At 41.4% G+C, this 16,417-nt stretch overlaps 2 long non-coding RNA genes across 2 annotated transcripts; both read left to right on the forward strand.

The window, feature by feature from the left end:
• The first annotated feature begins 508 nt into the window (after window positions 1-508).
• LOC122211745 lies at window positions 509-3,054 on the forward strand. Its single transcript, XR_006198802.1, has 3 exons — window positions 509-545; window positions 2,200-2,236; window positions 3,003-3,054. It is a non-coding gene; the product is annotated as an uncharacterized LOC122211745 (long non-coding RNA).
• Window positions 3,055-8,077: 5,023 nt separating this feature from the next.
• On the forward strand, window positions 8,078-16,348 carry LOC122211889. Its single transcript, XR_006198887.1, has 3 exons — window positions 8,078-8,150; window positions 15,444-15,573; window positions 15,883-16,348. It is a non-coding gene; the product is annotated as an uncharacterized LOC122211889 (long non-coding RNA).
• Window positions 16,349-16,417: the final 69 nt, after the last annotated feature.

Genomic DNA, 16,417 nt, shown 5'->3' on the forward strand with positions numbered 1-16,417 from the left:
TTTGGCCATGCCGCAAAGTACAATAGCTATAGAGTCCACTTTATGAGGGGGTGTTTCATCCTAAAAGTGAACAGTGTCTGCTGAAGAGCTGGGGAAGTTCTGCCTTGTTACAGCAAACTAAAGGTATTCTCTTTCAACTCTAATAGTGGAAGTCCAGAAAAATCATGCTAGTTTCAGTTTGACATTGTCAGCTCATGATCATCATTGTCCTAACGATACCATTTTCCTCCAGTGTCATAGAGTCGGTCAGTGATGGTCATTGTAAACATCAGTTCACCTGTATGTGTCAAATTCTGATGAAACCCATTCTTGCTTTTGGTCAATAAAGAGGAGAAAGTAAGATTTCTTAGTGCTTTAAGCCTACCAATGGTGCAATTACCGTTCAGTGTAGTGTAGTTTCCAGGTGTGATCCCAAAGCAATACTTTTGAACAAATCATAAGCCGTACACTTGTAATTTCCTCTATTTTTCGATTGTTAATTTAACATGTATTTTGCTTTCTTCTTTAGGAGCAGATAAGAATGCTGAGGAAGACTCTATAACCCGGTAGGATTTGTATGGATTTGTAAAAATGACATTTGTTACTTTGATCTCTATCTTCATTTTCAAGGTGACTGTATCTTGCATTAATATACACTAAGAGTAGCTTCAGTGGATACCATGTCTTGTTGTTGGTGTTGTTCTATACATTTAATAAGCCTTATTTTTTACAGAAGTTTTAAGTTCACAGCAAAATATAATAGAAAGTAGAGAGAGTCTCCATATACCATACCCCCGTACATGCCTAGCCTCCCCTGTTGTCAACATCTTGCACGACAGTGGTCCATTTTTAGTAGTATATTTTTTTCAGTTCCTTGGGTTATTTTTGAGCGAGAGAGCATGCATGTGTGTGAGCAGCCAAGGGGCAGAGGGAGAGGGGACAAAGAATCCTGTGCTGTCGGCACAGAGCCTGATGCAGGACTTGATCCTATGAACTGTGAGATCATGACCTGAGCTCAGATCCAGACTTGGACGCTGAACCAACTGAGCCACCCAGGCACCCTGAGAACAGTGGTGCATTTTATATGGACACTAACTCATCATTTTGAGGCCAAGTCTCTAATTTGCATTAGTGTTCAGCCTTGGTGTTATACATTCTTTGAGTTTTAACAAATGTGTAATGATGTGAATCCACCTTTGTGGTATCGTGTGAAAGAGTTTCACTGCCTTAAAAGTCCTCTGTGCTGTGCCCCTTTATCCCTACATTCACCCCAACCCTTACCTCTATAGCCTTGCTCTTTCCAGAGTGTCATATAGCTAGAATCATACAGTGGATATCTTTGAATGTTTAGAAAGTTAAAATTCCCTGGTCATTGAAGGTAGGCATTCAAGACATTCTTTGCCCTTTGTTTTGTTTTGTTGCTCATCAGGAGAGGATCTGATGACCTCTGCCTTCCATGAAAAAAAGCATGATTTCTCTAGATGTGCGTCACCTAATGGGGAGGGTTGAGAAAAATGACATCATGAACCACTACATAGCACTCACATTGGGAGCATCCTCCTCTGTGATATGCGGTGGGTGTAGATAGATTCTCTAGCAATGGAAGGAGACAGTCCCAAGAGGTTAGAACTTTATCAAAGTGGAATGCCAAATCCTTCTTACTTACCTTGCCATTGGAAATAAGGCCAGGGAGAGTGTGTTTGCTATGGTTTGGCCATGCTGCAAAGGACAATAGCTATAGAGCATACTTTGTGAGGGGGTGTTCCATCCTAAAAGTGAACAGTCTCTACTGAGGGGCTGGGGAAGTTCTGCTGTGTTAGAGCAAAATAAACATACTCTCTTTCAACTCCTCTAGTAGTGGAAGTCCAGAAAAATCATGCTAGTTTCAGTTTGACATTGTCAGCTCATGATAATCATTCTCCTAACGATACCAATTTCCTCCAGTGTCACAGAGTCGGTCAGTGATGGTCATTGTAAACATCAGTTCACCTGTAGGTGTCAAATTCCGATAAAACCTATTTTTGCTTTTTGTCAATAAAGAGGAGAAAGTAAGATATCTTAGTGCTTTATCCCTACCAATCGTATAATTACCATTCAGTGTAGTGTGGTTTCCAGGTGTGGTCCCAAAGGAATACTTTTTAACAAATCATAAGCCATACACTTGTAACTTCCTATATTTTTCGATTGTTGATTGAACATGTATTTTGCTTTCTTCTCTAGGAGCAGATAAGAATGCTGAGGAAGACTCTATAACCAGGTAGGATTTTTATGGGTTTTAAAAATGACATTTGTGGGGCGCCTGGGTGGCGCAGTCGGTTAGGCGTCCGACTTCAGCCAGGTCACGATCTCACGGTCCGTGAGTTCGAGCCCCGCGTCGGGCTCTGGGCTGATGGCTCGGAGCCTGGAGCCTGTTTCCGATTCTGTGTCTCCCTCTCTCTCTGCCCCTCCCCCGTTCATGCTCTGTCTCTCTCTGTCCCAAAAATAAATAAAAAACGTTGAAAAAAAATTTAAAAAAAATAAAATAAAAAATAAAAATAAAAATGACATTTGTTGGGGCACCTGGGGGCTCAGTCAGTTAAGAGTGTGACTCTTGATTTCAACTCAGGTTTGTGAGTTCAAGCCCCGCGTCGGGTTTTGCGCTGACAGGCTCCTTGGGATATCTTTCCTTCTCTCTGTGCGCACTCATCCTCAAAGTATAAAGGAATTAAATGAAATGAAAGGAAATGAAATGAATGAAGTGAAAATTATGTGTTTCCTAAGGGAACGCAGAGAACAAAAGCAGTTGTTGAGTGTTCTACCCTGGACTAGACACTATATCCTATGCGTAACATCTGTTCAGTTATATAGTCATTGCATAGCTTTGCAAAGTAGCTGTGTTATTGTAGCCTACTTTTTATTTCTTTGGCAAGTGTGGTTCAGGGAGGTGGATTACTCGCCCCATGATTCCATAGTTAATGGGTAGCTGGGGGGCTTTGCCCGTCAGCTTGTGTAGCTTCCACATCCATTCTCTGGTTCCTCAGCAGCACTGAGATGAAGATCTGGATCCTAGGGCAGATCAACTCAGAATGTCAAAGGTAAGGATGTCGGAACTCTAATTTAGGGTTTTCTTAAGAACCCAGGTTACTCCAAGCATTTGCCCTTATATATGTGACCACTAGTGCTGACAAACGTCATTAGTGCAGTGGTAACTAGTCCCTTATTTTTACCATCAGAGATTTTAGGGTGGATGTCAGCTATGGCCATGGTGTCACGGCTTTCACATAATAAGCAAGATCTCGTCAGGCAGCGCCTTAGATATGGTGATATCTCCTCTTCTTGAGACAAATAATTTTTCTGTAAGGGAAGGATATCTAGTTGTAGACCATGTTACGTTAATTAAATTCAGCCTCTGTTTCGAGGATATTGCTATATGATTCTCTGTTGCCTAAGTTCCCAGTCTGGTTTCCCTTTGGGCTAGTACCCTTGACTAGTTCTAGGAAGCTTTTTCTTTGTTTGGAGATGTTTTTTCCCATGACTTTTCTGTCCTGTGTTTTTGCCTTTTTACTTTCTTCTCTGGTTTTCTTGGTATTTCTTTTTCTTTTTCCATTAATTTTTCCACTTCTGCCAGTGAAGGACTCTCCACTTTTCCAGAAGCCAAATCAAAAGCACTTAGAATCTCATGATTTAGGGAACCTCAGAGATTAATTCATCAAAATACCCTCTGGTACTTCAACCTCTGTTTAACCTCCTTGCCCAATGGTTGTTTCCATGGAGAATTTGAAACTCAAAAGAGATTGAAGTGACCTATTTGGATATGATAAGTGACAGAAATGAGATTTCAATTCGGGTTCTTTTCTTTCTTTCTTTCTTTCTTTCTTTCTTTCTTTCTTTCTTTCTTTCTTTCTTTCTTCCTTTCTTTGTTTTTTGTCTTCATCTGGCAGGCAAATATTTTAATAATAGAAAGCTGGAGAGTGGGTCTAATGAATACAATGAAGGAGAGTAAGAACCGAATTAGCAGAGGAGACCAGGTTTCAAGAAGAACAACACTGAGTTGGATAGGAATAAGAGTTTTAGAAGACATGTCAGAATATGGGGGTTTATGCCAAGTGAGATAAAGGTGAAAGACAGGAATGAAGGACCCAGGATTAGGGGAGTTGTTTAGAAAGGCATATTCAAATAGAGAGTTCAAGAGGGTCGTGACCAGGTTTCTGGTTTTGTGTGTGTTGGTTTCATTGAAGGTGCGAGCATACCTCAGGTTTTCTGTTGAGAGACATTAAAAATCATTTGCGCTGCTGGGAAGAGTCTGTTTACAGCAAATAGAAGTATGATATCATCGACTTCCACCCCAAGTTAGGGAGAATGGCTTAGATCCTCTCAAGGAATTGGGGGTGGGAGATGGAGATTCTGAACAACAGAGATGTATGGCCCGAGGCAAGCTGTCTCCTCACTCCACCTCTTTTCCTAAATCTGTGATGCCCTTCCCATGTACCTGTAGGGCTGGGCAGGGGTAGGACTGACTTGTCAAATCAGTAAGGGAGCTTCATCTGGATAGGTGATAACATGCCTATGTTGAGGTGACTGTGCGGATGACTGAGACTCCCAATTCGCTTGTTTTCCAGGAGCAGGACATGGCTCCTACCTTCGGTCATTTGAGCCCATTCTTGTACGAGTCTGTGCCTTCATAGGCTAAAGATTGAAAGGTTGGAGAATGCCACTGAACCGTGCCGAAGAGTGATGTAGGAGTGGGAGCTCATCGGGAAGAAAATATTCAGGCAGCGTATAGAGAAATAGAGGCACAACTACCAGGACCATTTTGATCACAGTGTCTCTCCTTGGGTAGCTGAATGCCCCTGAAGGCTTGGAAGGTCTTGCTAGTTATTATGGACCTAAATAAGGCAAGAGCAGTGGAGGAACAAAGTTGGCCTTGGGAACTTTTAATCTGTTAATCTCTAGTTAGTACTTCCACTCATAACATAGAAACCTTAACTTTGGTATATTTACTTAAACGGAGGTCTACCTGACACACAATGTAATATGTGATGCAACAACTCTGGATGTTCCACGATGCTCACCATAAGCATAGCTCCCGTCTGTTAATGTATGATGCTATTACGATACCACTGACTAGATTCCCTGTGCTGTACCTTTGAGCCTTGTGATTTATTCATTCTATAACTGGAACCCTGAACTTCCCTCTCCCCTTCACCCACTTTGTCCATCCCCTCACCTCCCCTCCCTTCTGGCAACAGTCAATTCTCTGCATTTATGGGTCTGTTTCTGCTTCTTCTCTGTTTGTTCATTTGTTCCCCTTTTTAGATTCTACATAGAAGTGAAATCATATAGGATTTGTCTTTCTCTGACTTATTTCACTTAGCCTCAGCTGTCTAGGTATACCCATGATGTTGCAGATGGCAAGATCATTCTGTTTTATAGCTGTGTAATATTCCAGTGTGTGTGTGTGTGTGTGTGTGTGTGTGTGTGTGTGTGTGTATGTGCGTGTGTGTGCATGGTCTGTTCATGTATTGGTGGACACTTGGGTTGCTTGCATATCTTGTCTATCATAAATAAGGCTATAATAAAGATAGGGGTGCATATATCTTTTCAAATTAGTATTTCCATTTCCCTTGGGTAGATAAATACCCAGTAGTGGAATTACTGGATCCTATGGTGTTTGAATTTTTAATTTGTTGAGGCCCGTCCATACTGGCTTTCACTGTTACGATACCAATTTACATCCCATGAGCAGTGCACAAGGGTTGTTTTTTCTCCACACCCTGAGCATCCCTTGTTTCCTGTGTGGTGAAACTGAGCCATTCTGACAGATGTGAGGTGAGAAGTCATTGTGGTAACGTTTATAGATTTAATTTTCAACCATTTCAGAGAATTCCCTGCCTGTCACCCTTGGTTATGGAAACTCAGAGTGGGTCTTTCCTGGAGATTTCACAGTTTAGGAGAGGTAGAGGCAAAATAGAGAACTGAAAGCTTTTTTAAAACGGGGTCCAAATTTTGAAAGACCTGTATTCTGGAAACTGTAAAACACTGATGAAAGAAGTTGAAGTTGACAGAAACAAAGAGAAAGACATCCGATACTCATAGACGGGAAGAATACATATTTTTAAAGTGTTGGGGCGCCTGGGTGGCTCAGTTGGTTAAGCGTGTGACTTCAGCTCAGGTCACGATCTCGCGGTACGTGAGTTCGAGTCCCGCGTCGGGCTCTGGGCTGATGGCTCAGAGCCTGGAGCCTGCTTCCGATTCTGTGTCTCCCTCTCTCTCTGCCCCTCCCCCATTCATGCTCTGTCTCTCTCTGTCTCAAAAATAAATAAACACTAAAAAAGTTAAAAAGAAATAAAAAAATAAATGAAGTGTGTACACTACCCAAAGCAATCTACAGATGTAATGCAATCCCTGTCAACATACCAATAGCATTTGTCACAGAGCTAGACAATCAATCCTAAACGTTGTATAGAACCACAAAGACCTTGAATGGTGAAAGCAATATTGCGAAAGAGGAAAACTGGAGGTATCGCAATCTCAGATTTCAAGTTTTATTCCAAAGCTGTAGTAATCCAAACAGTATGATGGGTACTGGTGTAAAACCTAGCCACATAGCTCAATGGAATAGAACCGAAAACCCAGAAATAAATCTATAACTGTATGGTCCACAAACAGGAAAGACTATCCAGTGGGGAAAAGGCAGTCTCTTCACCAAATGGTGTTGGGAAAATTGGACAGGTCACATGCCAAAGAATGAACCTGGACCAATTTCTTTACCATACACAGAAATGAACTCAAAATGAATTAAAGACCTAAGTGTGAGACCTGAAACCATAAAAAATCCTTGAATAGAGCACAGGCCGTCATTTCTCTGACTTTGGCTGTAGCAACATTTTACTAGTTATGTCTCCTGAGCCAAGGTAAATAAAGCAAGAACAAACTAGGGGGACTACATGAACCTACAAAGCTTTTGCACAGTGAAGGAAACCGTCACAACTAAAAGGCAACCTCTGGGATGGGAGAACATGTTTGCAAATACTTTGCAAATCCAGTAAAGGGTTAGTATCCACAATGTATAAAACATTGATACAAGTCAACATCCCCCGCCTCCAGAAAACCCCAGTTTCAAAATGAGCAGAAGACATGACCAGACATTTTTCCAAAGACAACATACAGATGGTCAACAGACCCATGAAAAGATGCTCCCCCAAACTGCAACGAGATACCACATCACACCTGTCAGAATGGCTAAACTCCAGGACACAAGAAGCAAGTGTTTGCGAGGATGTGGAGACAAAGGAACCCTCTTGCTGTGTTGGTGGAAATGCAAATGGGTGCGGCCCCTGTGGAAAACAGTATGGAGTTTCCTCAAAAACTTAAAAACAGAACTCTCCTATGATCCAGTAATTGCACTACTGGATACTACCCAAGAGAATACAAAAACACGAATTCCGTGGGACACACGCACCCCTGTGTTTATTACAGCATTATTTCCAATAGCCAGCTCAAGCGTCCTTTGACAAATGAGTGAACGAAGAAGAAGTATGTATGTACGTGTGTGTATATGTATATCCATACACGCACACACACACACGCACACACACACTGGAATATTACTGAACCATAAAAAATTGAAATCTTGCCATTTGCAATGACCTGGATGGAGCCTGAGATTAGTGGGTTAAGAAAAGTCAGGGAAAGACAAATACCATATGATTTTACTCATGTAGCACTTAAGAAACAACGAATGAGCAAAGGGAGAAAGAAAGGAGAGACAAACCAAGAAATAGGCTCTTAACTGCAGAGAATAAACAGATGGTTCCCAGAGAGGAGGTGAATGGTGGGAGGGGTGAAAGAGGTGATAGGGATGAAGGAGTGCCCTTGTCATGATGAGCATGGGGTGAGTATGGAGTTGGTGAATCACTATATTGTACAACTTAAACTAATAAGACACTGGATGTTACTATTACTGGAATTAAAATAAAAAATGAAAAAACCAGAGGCCAACTTTTAATTATACCAAGAGACTTCGTTGAATAAACAGATAGCTGACCTTTCCCTTAATTTTTGAAATTTTGTTTTTAAAAAAATGAACATGTTTTTGTTGTATATTTTTGCTCTAAATGCTTTCCGACAAACCTGGTCCTGATGATTCATGGCCTACATCAGCTAGCCAAGACTTAGATTTCGGTACCAAGGTAAAGTACCCTCCTGTGACACTCACTTTCCTGCTCTGAATTTAGTTTTCTCCCTTATTTACTCTGAAAATTTAAGAGTAGCCTGTGCATCATCATTTTATGTGTGTAATGGAAATTTAGCAAGAACAAACCCCTTGACAGATACATGACACGTTGAATTTTTTGTTTTCTTTTGTTTTAATTTGGTAATTCCTAGAGGTGGAGGCTGAGGAAAGAATGGGCTGGAAAATATATAATGATCGTCAAATTATATTGGGAAAAGCTTTCCCATAATGGAGGAAATATGATATTTGGTTAAGGATAAGGATTCTTGCTGTGATAGTAACATGACTGATAATACTCATGCCTAAATGAAATTTTATTGGATCCAATTATCTATTGTAGGTTGCCCCCGCCCCGGGCAATTTTTATTTTGAGAGAGAGATACAGGATTTTCCTTTGTCTCTATCTTTTGTTCTACATTTAGACTAAAATAATATTAGAAAATGTAGAAACTTAGATGTTTACATTATTTCTCAACATTTACCTTACAAAGGTGTTTCCCTGTATTTTTGAAATAACTCCATGAAGAGTAAGTTAAGATTGTGCATCTCCCTGAAGAATACGTATTTTGCTGAAAAGAGTAGCTCTATGAGCAGAGGCTCTTCATAGCCAAGTTGTCAAATTTCTAATTTCAGAAATCTTTCCTATTCTAGCTTTTAAAAATATCTCCTCCTAGTCCTTGTGTCTGATTCTAAAATTTAAGTTTCAGACATCTGATATTTATTTAAATATTCATTTCAAAGCCCCTAAATCATTATAAGCTACTGGAGGTTAGGAAACACACTTGTTTGACTCCTGGAGCTCCTAGAATGAAGTCTTGCTTGTAAGAAGCAATGTCATAGTTGTTGAATGTGAATAAAGGAGTAGGGAAATGGAATTCCGTAGAATGGAATTTGAAAAGCAATGAAATACGCATGATATATCACAATTAAATATGTGAATTTAAAAAGTAAGGTCAGTTTATATTCCGTTTTGGTGTTTAATACGTATAAACGCAAATGAATTCTATTGAGGAAATCAGGAGTTACATACGAAAGAAGATTGCAGTATATTTTTAGTATCCTCCCATTGTGAGCTTAGAATTGCAGAGAAAAAGTCCTCAGCCTTTGTTTTTTCAACCCCATCTGTGTCCCATTATATGCATCCTTTGAAGGTTCACATTTCTTCCTAGAATACTCATTCCCAATTCTTTCTCCATAGTGAAAGTTGTTGTGTTAGGAACCTTTCTTTTTCTGTTCTTCTTTTAGTCTAGTAATAATTTACAGCTTTTAGGAAGCAACAGATGCCAGTAATTGAAAAATTTATTTTATAGTGAAAAAACTTAAATTCTTTATTACAGTATATATAACCAGATAACTGTAGTGATAAAAGTCAGTATTATTAAGGATATACTGTGAATGAAAACCTCTGTTTTATGTATAGATTATATATGTATGTTTAAAAGGTTTAAAAGAGACTATTGTTCATAGAATATTCCCAATCCTACTTATGTACCTGTTAAAAAGTGTATGTTGTTTCCACTTAACTTATTTTGCTCACATTTTTCCTTTTCTTCCTTGTCTTAAGCTCATGCTTGATTGATTGGTCATGTCTTATTTTTTTTTCCTTTTTTTTTTCTTCTCCCCCCATGCTTTTTAAGGTATTTTTTTTTAAGTTTATTTATTTTGGAGAGAGAGAGAGAGACAGACAGAGTGCAAGTGGGGTAGGGGCAGAGACAGAGGGAGACACAGAATCCAAAGCAGGCTCCAGGCTCCGAGCTGTCAACACAGAGCTCGATGTGGGGCTCAAACCCACAACCGTGAGATCATGACTCATGAGCTGAGGTTGGACGCTGAACTGACTGAGCCACCGACGTGTCCCCCCCCCCACCATGCTCTTTTTTAATGGTTTACCCCTACCCTAATATTTCCTTGCAGAAAACATTTCTTTAGTGTCTGTTCTCTTAGTACATCACTTTCTGTCAACTCCATTGTCAACATATTGGTTATGGAATTCTGTCTGTGTGTGGTTGTCATCCATGACTCATTGCCCCACAAGGTTTATTATTCTTTTTTTCTCTTTTTTGGAAGGAGGTGAGCTAAATGTTTTTTTTTGTTTTTTTTTTTTTTTAACGTTTATTCATTTTTGAGACAGAGAGAGACAGAGCATGAACAGGGGAGGGGCAGAGAGAGAGGGAGACACAGAATCTGAAACAGGCTCCAGGCTCTGAGCTGTCAGCACAGAGCCCGACGCGGGGCTCGAACTCACGGACCGCGAGTTCGTGACCTGAGCCGAAGTCGGCCGCCTAACCGACTGAGCCACCCAGGCGCCCCGAGCTAAATGTTTTTGTAATGTTTGTATTTCTCTTGGAAAGGGAGGGCGAGAGAGAAAGAATGAACAAGTGCTCGTTGTTGTGATCTGAAAATATGCAAGGTACGATCTCAGTCCTTTTATATTTGTGGAGGGCTGTTTTGTGACCCAGGATGTCACTTATACTGGAGAATGTTCTATGTGCACTTAAGAAGAATGTGCATTCTACTGCTGTTGGATGAAAAGATCTCAATATATCGGTGTTGATATCCAGGTATATAAATGTATATATGAAGGTCAATATATATCTATGTGTATCAATACATCTGGTCCAGTGACACATAGGATCTGTGTTTCCTTACTGATTTTCTGCCTTGACGATCCGCCTATTGCCATGCGTGGAGTCTTAAAGTCGTCTACAATCATGGTATTTGTATGTATACATTTATTCATGTTTGTGATTCATTGATTCATATGTGTGGGCGTTTCACTTTGGGGGCATAAACGTTTGCAATTGTTAGGTCCTCTTGATGGATAGACCCCTTAATTATGATAAAAAGCCCTTCTGAATCTGTTACTACCGTCTTTGGTTTAAAATCTAGTCTGTCTGGTGGAAGTATGGCGACTCCAGCTTTCTTTTGACTTCTAGTAGCATGATAGGTTGTTCCCCACACCTTCACTTTGAATCTGGAGGTGTCCTGGGGTCTAAAATCAGTGTCTTGTTGACAGCATATAGATGGATCTTGTTCTTTGGTTTTGTTTTGTGTTTTATCCGTTCTGATTCCCTGTGTCTTTTGATTGGGGCATTGAGTCCATTGACATTCAGAGTGATTAGTTAAAGATATGGATTTAGTGTCATTGTGTTATCTGAAGGTTTCATGCTTTGGGTGAGGCCTCTGGTCCTTTGTCATCTCTGCTGCTTTCCACTCACAGAGTCGCCCCTTAGGATCTCCTGCAGGGCTGGTTTAGTGGTTATGAACTCCATTAGGTGTTGTTTGTCTGGGGAAGCCTTTCTCTCTCTTTCTATTCATATGACAGCCTTGCTGGGGAAAGCATTCTTCGCTGCATATGTTCCCATTCAGCACATTGACTGTTTCCTACCCCTCCCTTCTGCCCTGCCAAGTTTCATTGGACAGGTCTGCTGATACCCTTATGTGTCTTCCCTTGCAGATTAAGCCCCGTTTGTCCCAAGCTGCTTTCAGAATTCTCTCTTGATCTTTGTATTTTTCCGGTTTCGCTTTGACATGTCGTGGTGTTGACCTGGTTTTGTTGATTTGGAAGGGAATTCTCTGTGCCGCCAGGACTTGGATGCCTGTTTCCTTCCCCAGATGAGGGAAGTTCTCAGCTACAAGTTGTTCAAATAAACCTTCTGCCCCTTTCTCTCACTCTTCTTCTTCTGGGACCCCTATGATGTGGCTATTATTTCAGCTCACCGAATCAGTTAGATCTCTAGTACCTGCCTCGTGGTCTAGTAATTTCCTTTCTTTCCTTTCTCTGCTTCATCTTTGTCCATAATTTTATCTTCTGTTTCACTGATTCTGTCTGCTGCTTCTCCCATCCTTGCTGTCACTGCATCCAATTTATTTTGTAACTCGTTTACATTTTATTTTCAGCATTCATCGTGACGATTTTTTAGGTCCTTGATCTCTGAAGCAGTAGATTGTCTGCTGTCTTCTATGCTTGGTTTCAAGCCCAGCTATGCGTCTTATGAGTGTTCTTCCCAAAACGTGCTCAGATATATTGTTTCTGTCTCTTTTGTGCACTTCTCTGGCTGTCCTTTCGTCCTGGATTTTTTTTTGAGGAGAATTCTTCAATTTCGTCGTTTTGGCCAGATTCCTGCCCTTTATGTGTTTTAATAGCTTGTTCTGTGTCCCACACCTGCGAGTACTACTATATTAAAAAGGGGTCCTACACGGTCCAGGGCCTGGCAGTTGAACAAATGTTTTTGGAGTGTGTTGTGTGCACTCTTTTGGTGCATCTTTGGCTGCTTTTCTTGCTACTTGGAGTGGTGGCTTGGGCCTTCCACCAGGTGTGCTTTGATTTGTTTGTTGAAGTAATCCTGGAAAAAAGGAGAAGAGGGTGGTGAAGAATCCTTAGCCCAAACAAAGAGGGAAATGACAGGAGTGGAAAAAAAGACCAGGCAGTGACTCAAAGGAGCTATAGGGCTTAATGCAGAAAGAGAAGGAGGAAAAGGAAGAAGGAGATCTGGAAAGGTATGGAGAAAATGCCCGATCAAACAAACAAACAATCAGAACAGAGGAGCAGAGAGAAAAAAATATATATATAATTAGCTTTGACTGAAAATCAACTCGAGACTACTAGGCTGATCCCAACGGGAGAAGAGGAAAGAGGAGAGTAGAAAGACAAAAAAGGGAAAAAGAGGAGAAAGGGACAGAAAAGGAAAGAAAAGATGGGCGCCTGGGCGGCTCATTTGATGAAGTGTCCGAATCTTGAATTTGGCTCAGGTCATGTTGTCGCTGTTGGTGGGTTCGATACCCCCACCAGCCTCTGCAGTGAGCATGGATCCTGCTCGGATTCTGTCTCTCTCCCTCTCTCTGCATCTCTTCTGCTTGATCACTCACTCTCTCTCTCAAAATAAAGAAATAAACATTAAAAAAGAAAAGGAAAGACAAAAGAATAATAACTCAAACGAAAACAAACAAACAAACTCAGATACGAAACCAGAGGAGAGTTGTCTGTTGGTGCCTGGGACTGGTGGCTGTGCTGGTCTAGGGGAGGGGCTGTCTGGTCCCATCAGTGTCAGTCTCACTCCCATAGAGAAGCAGTTACCAGGCACAGAGAGGCAGGGTTTGGTGTAATGGGCCTGCCTCCACCGAGGCTCACTGTCTGTTCCCTGAAGCCCCACGATGTAGGTCATGGGGAGAGAAATGGCGACACCCCAATCTCTCCTGCCCACACGAGGTGTCTCAAAACTCACTGTTCAGGCCGTCCTCACGGAATAGCCTGGGGGGCCGGCTTGCCTGGCTGCACAGTCTCCTGTGCTCCCTGAGCACTGAGTTGGGATTCAAAACCCTGTAGGATCCCGCTTTGCTCGGACCTGGTTCTGGAGTAGCGCCACTCTGCGCAGTGGACAGAGGGCCTCTGGCTCGTGCCTGCAGGGTCTTTTCCCCTTGGACAGGGCAATACCTCCCCTTTCCACCATACTCAAGGTGTTCTCTCCCAGTGTAGCCCTGAGATTGCTACCAAGCCTAGGGGCGGCTCCCTCCCCACCAGGCATGGGAGGTGGTAGCTCTTTTCTAGAGAAAGTCTGGCAACCTTGAAAATTCTGGTTTTTAGCCTCTAAGGCTGTTTTGCAAAGTAGAAACTGGCTCTCTGGACCTCTCCTTGGTCTGTGGTCCAGACAGGTTTTCTCATATCCAAATGCACTTCCCGCAGCCCCTCTCTCTATCTTCCTTTGGTGTCTCCACCAAAGGGCTTCCCCCACTCCATGCCTGTGCTGCCCATTTTATGTCTCCCAATTCGCATACACACCCTTCTGTCCCGCCAAGCTGTCTGTTTGCACCTGTGGAGATTATTCTGTCCCTCTGCAGCCTGTACTCCTGGTATTCCGAGTGTTGTGACCTCAATACTGCTGTGTTTGAGGGACAAGGGAAATTCTGATCCCCCTCCTCTGCCATCTTAACTCCTCCCGCCTCCTTTTACTTTCCTTTTCACAACTTCAGAGTTCTGTGTAGGTTTGCATTATATCAGTTTAATATGTTTTCTAGATATTTATGATGGGCTTTTTTCTTACTTGAACTGTATTGATGTGAATTTTCTGTCTTTTCTTTTCTTAAAGTGTATTCATTTATTAATTGGAGAGAGAGACAGAGAGAGCACCAGTGGGGAGGGGCAGAGAGACAGAGGGAGAGAGAGAAAATCCCAAGCAGACCCTGCACTGTCAGCGCAGAACCAGATGGGGGGCTTGAACCCATGAACTGTGAGATCATGCCCGGAGCCAAAATCAAGAGTCAGGTGCTAACTGACTGAGGCATTCAGGCGGCCCTAATATGTTCTTCCTACGTCCCCTGGGTACTTTAAATTTAATATGCCCTAGTTTAAAGACATTGTTTCTGATGCTTTCCCTTTCCTCTTTCCTGACTCTTTGTAATCTGCTCTGTCATTTGTGTTCCCTAGTCTGATAAATAGCATCCCTGAAACAGGAAAAGTCCTGGACTCCGAACTTCCCTGAAATGACCGCATGCTGTCACTCACCACATTCGATAGTTTGTACCTGCTTACCATTTTTCATATGTTAGTCCTGTAATTCACTCTCTCACCTATAATTTTGCAGTACTCTTCTGGTTTTGCTTCCTTTACATTCCTCCTACATTGCTTCCAGAGTGACCTTTCTCAAATATACTTGTGACAATGTCATTCTTCTGCTTATTCAATGGATCCCCATTATCTGAAGGAGAAAATTCATGTTCTAGCATAACACTGCTCCCCCCCTTTTTTTTTTTTTGGTTTCGTCCTCATGTTCCAGTAATCTCTATCTATCCCATTGCCAATAACTCTGTCCAGTTTTGCCATATCGCATAGGTGTTGTCACTTACTATATTATTTCATACTTGATCCTGTTGCTCCTTCTAGAATGTCCTTCACACCCTCCCTGTGCACTTTGTGTGTCTTTTAAGATACAGCCCTATCTTCCCAGCGTTTGCTGAGCTTCCCAAATGTAAGTGTTTCCTCCTTTGTGCGTTCACTGTATGTTATTCACTTCCCTTGTAGAACTAGTGGATGGTATTTTTCTGTCCTTACCTGTTTTCATGCATCTCTACCGCTACTAGCATATAGAACAGACTCTGTCTTTGATTTCTATTTCCAGCTCTGCCCCGGATCGTGGCTATGACTTGACAGATACAGTATGTGCCTGTCTGTCTGACTGGGTGAGTGTGTGACCAAATGAATTAATGTGATATTTTTCTGAAGTTGGGTTTTTGTTTTGTGCTTTTTTTCTAGGAAGGAACAGCAAAGTCAGCAATGGAAGCAAAGGAAGATGGTGTTGGTATTATTGAAAATGTGCCACCAAAGCAAACAGTTAATGGCAGTTTGACTTCTGCTGGTGGAGTGCCTAAAAATGACAGAAGTGGTAAGCTAGTGAATCTCTGTGAGTTGTTTTCCTATGATTAAATGCTAGTACGAGAAAAATCTGAAAGTATGTAGATCCAAATATATTATCCTTTATTCGTGAAGATATTTTTCTCTTGCTATCTTTCTTTATAAGTATCCCAAGTACGACCCCCTTTTACTTCTGGAAAATCTTGAACCCCCTGAACATCTTTTCTGCTATTGCTTTTATTTTATTGAAATATTCATGAATGGAGATAGACTTGTGTATGTGTTTAAAATTCATAGTAACACATGTTTTCATTAATTTATCTGTGACCGTATTCTCTAGATATGATGTTAGCATTAGAACTAGGAGAAGAGGAAGATGTAGAATCACCTTCTCTTCCTGAGGTACTGTCTTCTTCTTATTTGTAAGTATAAGCATGGAGTGATGTTAAAACGTCCAAGAGATGCTTTGACTTCACTCTCTCATCTCTGCATTTGCCCACAGAAACGATTTCCTTGTATGTTTTCCTATATGTGATAAAATAATTATGTGTTAATTATGACCACACAACATAGTAGAGTTCTGCCAATTTGCAGACATAATGAAAGTTGTGTAGTATTAGTGCAGAAAACGAAGGCTTGGAGGGAATGAGTTTGGGTTTTGGAGTTAAGTTATCTGAAACACTAAAGAATTACTCTAGGTCAACCTATGGCCAAGTGTATGATCCTGTGGTGTATACGGATGTGTCAAACTCCTACTGACATCCAGAAAGAGTTTGGATTATGGTGTTCACCACTTGAACCTTCCAAAGATAAGGCCTGGGACTTGATAATAATATATTTGGATTGTCAAGTAGATCTACAAGGAACATTGGGAT

This window comes from Panthera leo, chromosome F3 (genome assembly GCF_018350215.1).
Source record: "Panthera leo isolate Ple1 chromosome F3, P.leo_Ple1_pat1.1, whole genome shotgun sequence".
In the NCBI taxonomy this organism is placed as follows: Eukaryota; Metazoa; Chordata; class Mammalia; order Carnivora; family Felidae; genus Panthera; species Panthera leo.